The sequence below is a fragment of the Notamacropus eugenii genome, chromosome 5 (genome assembly GCF_028372415.1).
Source record: "Notamacropus eugenii isolate mMacEug1 chromosome 5, mMacEug1.pri_v2, whole genome shotgun sequence".
NCBI lineage: Eukaryota > Metazoa > Chordata > Mammalia > Diprotodontia > Macropodidae > Notamacropus > Notamacropus eugenii.
This window is the reverse complement of record NC_092876.1, coordinates 435,151,318-435,157,958: the sequence shown is the minus strand read 5'-3', so window position 1 is coordinate 435,157,958 and position 6,641 is coordinate 435,151,318. Positions and strand designations below refer to the sequence as shown.

Below are 6,641 nucleotides of genomic sequence, written 5' to 3'. Positions count from 1 at the left end.
ATAACTATCCTATACCTATCCCCCACCTCAGGTCATGGTGGTCAAGGTCTAATACTCCCCTTTGTCATTTCCAAACTCCCTCTAGTACTCAGCAAGTTCTCTCCTTTGAAGTTCATTCAATCCAGATTTATCACCCAATCTAGATTATGGTAGATGTAATCTTATCTAAAATATTCTCCTCCCTTTCACTGTGAGTTTAATGCCTGGTTCATAGTCTTCCATATCCACAGGCCATATGTACTGCACCGTTCCCAAAGGCTGCCTGAACCAGATTAAAATGTAATTGGGAAATGTTTAACAAAATTAATAAAAATACAATAAAACATAGATAACATTACATTTTAAAACTGAGTCAATATGTTGCCGGCAGGGATCTTATATACCAATTAGAGGCCCTTGTTTCCACTTGAATTTAATACAACCAACGTTGTTGTTCAGTCTTTTTCAGTCATGTTTGAATCTTCCTGAACCCATTTGGGGTTTTTGTTTTTTCTTTTCTTTTCTTTTTCTTTTTCTTTTTAACTTTTTAATGCTGATTTTTTTATTGTATTTATTTATTAATTTTAGATTTCGACATTCATTTCCACAAAATTTTGAGTTCCAATTTTTCTCCCCATCTCTACCCTCCCCTCTTCCATTAATACCTTACATTCTGATTACCCCTTCCCTCAATGTACCCTCCCTTCTATCACACCCCACCCTTCCCTTATCCCAATCTTCTCTCTTTTCTAGTAGGGCAAGATAAATTTCTATACCCCATTACCTGTGTTTCTTAGTTCCCAGTTATATGCAATAATAATTCTCAAAATTCATTTCTAATACTTTGAATTTCAATTTCTCTCCCTCGCTCCCTCCCTCCTTCCCTCCCTACCTATCCCTACTGAGAACACAAGCAATTCAATACAGGCTATATATGTGTTGTTTTGCAAAAGACTTCCATAATAATCACATTGTGTAACACTAACTATATTGCCCTCTATCCTACCCTGTCCCCCCTTTTTTTATTCTCCCATTTGACCTTGTCCCTTACTTCTAGTTACTCCCTTTTCCCATTTGCCCTCCCTTCTATCATCCCCCTCACCCCACTTGTCCCCTCTTCTCCTACTTTCCTATAGTATAAGATAGATCTTTATACCAAATTTAGTGAGCATGTTATTCCCTCCTTAAGCCATACGTGAAGAGGGTAAGCTTCACTTTTCCCATCTCACCTTCTCCCTTTTCTCCTCCATTGAACAAGATTTTTCTGATCTCTTTTAGGAGTTATAGCCTGCCCCATTCCATTTCTCCCTTTCTTCTCCCAGTATTTTCCTCCCTCATCACTTAATTTTTATTTTATTTTTTTATGGATATTATCTCTTCTGATTCAACTCAACTTGTACTCTCTGTCTGTGTGTGTATGTGTGTGTGTGTGTGTGTTTGTGTGTGTGTAATCCCTCCACCTACCCAAATACTGAGAAAACTCTCAAGAGTTACAAATATTATCTTTCCATGTAGGAATGTAAACAGTTCAGCTTTAGAAAGTCTTTTATGATTTCTCTTTCCTGTTTACCTTTTCATGCTTCTCTTGATTCTTGTGTTTGAAAGTCAAATTTTCTATTCAGTTCTGGTGTTTTCATCATGAATGCTTGGAAGTCTTCTATATCACTGGGGGAACTCTGTTTTCCTCTTGTCCAACTGGGAAAGCCTTCCCACACTGACCTTTCAAGTTTTCTTTGTCCCTTGTGGGTTGAGTGATCTGATACCATCCCTGCTGGGAATTCTGCTCTGGAGGTCTGTTCAAGTCCTGTTCCTTCCAGTGCTGCATGGCCAGGGCTGGGCTCCACTCCACTCAGTGTCCCATGAGACAGACCTTTCTTGTTGGCCTTCCAGGTTACCTTTGGCTGGAAACCTCTTTCACTTTGTTGTTCTGTGGCTTTGCTGCTCTAGAATTTGTTGAGAGTCATTTTTTACAGGTATTTTGTGGGCTGTGGGGAAGCACTAGAGTATATGTGTCTTTCTACTCCACCATCTTGGCTCTGCCCCCCTTTTGCTTTTTTCTTGGCAAAGATACTGAAGTGGTTTGCCATTTCCTTCTCCAACTCATTTTACAGATGAGGAAAGTGAGGCAAACCCAGTTAAGTGACTTATTCAGTGTCACACAGCTTATAAGTGTCTGAGGTCAGATTTGAACTCAGGAAGATGAGTTCCTGACTCCAGGGCCTGGCACTCTATCCAATGTGCCATCTTGTGGATGGTGATGTTCCTTCAAGTATCTTAATTTCCCAGTTCTATCTACTCAACTCCTACGGCCATACTTCTGATCTTGACATTACCCACAAGTACCCTATCTCCTTATTCAAGAACTCTGAATTCCTTTATCTCACCATAAATTTTCCTTCTCTCCTTATGCTCCACTCATGCTAAGCCTCCTAAGTAAATACTACTACCACTACTACCACTACCACTACCACTACCACTACCACTACTACTACTACTACTACTACTACTACTACTACTACTACTACTACTACTAGCCTTATCCACATTGTGACCTTCCAATACTTCCATCCTTCACTGTTCTCCCTGACCTTCAACCCTTTCTATCTATACTCTTCTCCTTTTCCATTTTTGACCCCTTGGTGAATCTGTTCAACTCGGCCCTATTCCCTACTATTGAATCTCTTGTCCTATTTTGATTCATACCTGACCAAGCATTACCTCTGAATCACTCCTACCATCTGCCTCTTTCTCACATGCTACTGAACAGAATTGGAGGAAATAATAAACCATACTGGCTGGGCCTACCCTAAACTGATGCAGCTAATCTCATTTGTGCCCTCACTGCTCCCTAACTGATTCCCTATCATTCTCACCAGAAAATGTGTTCCAAACTTTTTCTTCATTTATTTTTCCCATGACTCTCCATGCTGAGAACCTTAGCTCATACTTCACTGAGAAACCAAATTAAGTCATTCACTGAGAAATCCCTCTTTTCATCTCTTTCTCATCTTGTATCTTTCTAATATTGTCCTCTACCATCTCCCCCTTCACTTTGGTCTCTGATGATGAGGTGGCACTTCTACTTGTTCAGACCAAGCCCTCTACATCTACCTACCTGTGATCTTATCTGCTGCTGTCTTCTTCAGCAGATTGTCCCCACTCCCACAATCTCTATTTTTTTTTTTTTGCATTTTTCCTTAAAGCCTTTAATTTCATAGACATGATGGGAAATTTTTTACAGAGACACATGGAAAACTTAGACATGAACACAGTTTTGATAGTGTAGACAAACTAACCAGATAGCTAGCTGTACTATCAAGGCTACCTTCATACCATCATGGTCGCTTCTCAATAGTTGTCTAGGTAACAGGTAAGCTAAGTATGTTTAAGCTGATGAATTTTGGATGCGACATGCTGTAGAGTTGTATAGAAGAGGTAACTAGTACTCTTCTTCCTCTTCACCCTCTCCTTCAACAGAATTCATACCAACCTCTTCATAATATTTCTCTAGGTCAGCCATATCCTCCAGTGCCTCAAAGAACCCTCCTTCCTCCATGCCCTCCCCCACATACCAATGGACAAAGGTATGCTTGGCATACATCAGATCAAATTTGTAGTCCAGGCCACCCCAGGCCTCAGCAATGGCTTATGGTGTTGCTCAACATGCACACAGCCTGCTGTACCTTGGCCAGGTCACCACCAGGAACCACAATGGGAGGCTGGTAATTAATGTCAACCTTGAAACCAGTTGGGCACCAATCCACAAACTGGATGCTATACTTTGTCTTCATGGTGACAATAGCAGCATTGATATCTTTGGGAACCACATCACTATGGCAAAGCAGGAGGCAAATCATGTATTTATCATGGTGAAGGTCACATTTTACCACCTGGTTGGCAGGCTCAAAGCAAGCATTGGTGATCTCTGCTATAGAGAGTTGCTCATGATAGGCTGTCTCAGCAGGAGATGACTGGGGCATACATATGTGGCCAGAAGGAAATGGATACAGGCATAGGGTACCAGGTTGGTCTGGAATTCTGTCAGATCAACATTCAAGGCACCACCAAATCAGAAAGAGGCAGTGATGCAGGACACAATTTGGCTAATAAGGGATTCAAATTAGTGTAGGTTGAGCATTCAATGTCAAGATTTCTGTGGCAGATATCATAGATGGCTTCATTATCTACCATGAAGGCACAATCAGAGTGCTCCAGGGTGGTGTGAGTGGTCAGAATGGAGTTGTAGGGCTCTACTCAGCTGTGTCAACCTGAGGGACTAGGGAGATGGAGAACTCCAGCTTAGACTTCTTGCCATAAGCAATGGACAGACTTTCCATCAGCAGAGAGGTGAAACCAGAGCCAGTCCCACCACCAAAGCTGTGGAAAACCAAGAAGCCTTGAAGACCTATGCACTGTTCTGCCAGCTTCCAAATTCTGTCTGGAAACAAATCACTGATTTCCTTGCCCATAGTATAGTGCTCATGGGCATAGTTATTGGCAGCATCTTCCTTGCCAGTGATCAGTTTTTCAGGAAGGAGGAGCTGATGGTGGGTTCCAGTATGAACTTCATCAATGACAGTTGGTTCCAGATCTACAAACATTGCTCTGGGGACATGTTTGCCACTTCCTGTTTCACTATAGAAGGTGTTGAAGGAGTCATCTCCTCTTCCAATAGTCTTGGCACTTGGCATCTGCCCATCAGACTGGATACTGTATTCCCAGCAGGCATTGCCAATCTGGACACCAGGTTAGCCAACATGGATAGAGATACAGTCATGCATGGTGATTAATGGATTAAGCAGAACCTAAGATGGCAGGAGCAGCCCTCAACATGCTAAGAGTAGAGGTAAATAACACACTGATACTGCAAGGTCCTTCTACCTTTCTTCCTATTTGTTTCTGCTGTTCTTATTCAGCTGTGTTCACTTCTTTGTGATTCTGTGAACCATAGCATGTCCACATTGTCCATGGGATTTTCTTGGCAAAGATACTGGAATGGTTTGCCACTTCCTTCTCCAATGAATTAAAGCAAACAGGTTAAGTGACTTGCCCAGGATCACACAGCTAGTAAGTGTCTGGGACCATATCTGAACTCAAGTCTTCCTGACTCTAGGCCACTGAGCCACCTAGTTGCCTTCATCTTCTTCCAATGGTTCTTACCAAACTAGGGCATTCAAGGAACACTAGCATCTCTGGTGTGAGGGCTTATGGAGCCCTTTCCAGGCCTGCTCATCCACTTTGGGTGTTTACCTGGCACTCAGTGCTCATTTGGGGCTTCCAAGAAGATGTAATATGCACAATGGTTACACTGTGGCCACACCATGGTAAAACCATCTCAATAGATGGACTAACCAGGTTGTAAAAAACAAGCCTCAAACCTATGAGTGAGTTAGATGGGTGTCTACCCCAAGTATGTGAAGACTTCCCCCATAGAATGGGCAGATGAGAACAATTTGTTCCAGCAGCCATGAAGTCCTCTAAAACAGTCACAATGGAGTTCTTGGGGATGATCAGACATGGAAGATGCCAAGGTCATCCACTGAATTGAGATCCATCACCAGCGGTCTTAACTTTTTTCCTGCCACTGGACTTTGATGACACTGGAGGAGAGTGAGGCTGGCAACCCTGTGCAACTCTGCCTCACTTAAATCCAATTCACATGTGAGTCAAGATATCACCCCATGATGTCATTGGTCTTCTTCAAAACTGGGCAAACAGCAACAACCAAACCTATATTAGTAGTATATACTGTTATGTACAGATACCAAAATCTGGTAAATCTTGTGAGAGAATGTATGTATCCATCCATAATGGTTATAGCAGGTGGGTTCAGTGGGCAAAGCATTGGACTTGAGTCAGAAAGCCCTGAGTTCAAATCTCACCTCAAACACTTACTCAGCTATGTGACCCTGGGCAAGTCACTTAACTTCTGTTTGCCTCAGTTTCCTCATATGTAAAATGGTGATGATAATAATAGCACCTACCTCCTAAGGTTGTTGCAAGGAGAAAAAAAAATTTGTAAAGCACTTGCAAACTCTCTTAAACACTAGCTATTGTTAGCACAGTTCCTGACACATAAATCAGATATCTGTTTTCTTGAATTATTCCATTTTAGTATATTTGAGCTCAGTTGAGCTCATGCCATTAAACTTAGAAAAAAATTTTATAAAATTCCATTCTAAATAGGCCTATTCCTTGTCAATTATTTTTTATGATTAGTATTATTTTGAAATCTACTTCATTACTGGGCAGTTGGGTAGCACAATAGATAGAGTGATGAGCCTGTAGTCAAGAAGACCTAAGTTCAAAACCAGCCTCAGAAACTTACTATAGCTATGTCATCCTGGGCAAATCACTTAATCCTGTTTGCCTCAGTTTCCTCATCTGTAAAATGAGCTGGAGAAGGAAATGGCAAATCACTCCAATATCTCTGCCAAGAAAACCTCAAATGGGGTCAGACACAACTGAAAACAATTGAACAAACTAAAATATTTCATTATTAGATGGAGTTCAAATCAAGTGTACATTTTCAGTACCCTGAAGGCTCTTCAGATTTAAGTCACTACTTGATTTCTGTTCTTATTTCATCAAATTTTGTTTTAAAAATGAGGCAATTTCTTAAGCTTGTCCTACATCGATCTGAAATCTATTGTTGTGTAACT

The 6,641-nt window shown here is 41.2% G+C and overlaps 1 pseudogene; it reads right to left on the bottom strand.

The window, feature by feature from the left end:
• Positions 1–3,418: 3,418 nt before the first annotated feature.
• LOC140503110 (tubulin alpha-1B chain pseudogene) lies at positions 3,419–4,760 on the bottom strand (annotated as a pseudogene).
• Positions 4,761–6,641: the final 1,881 nt, after the last annotated feature.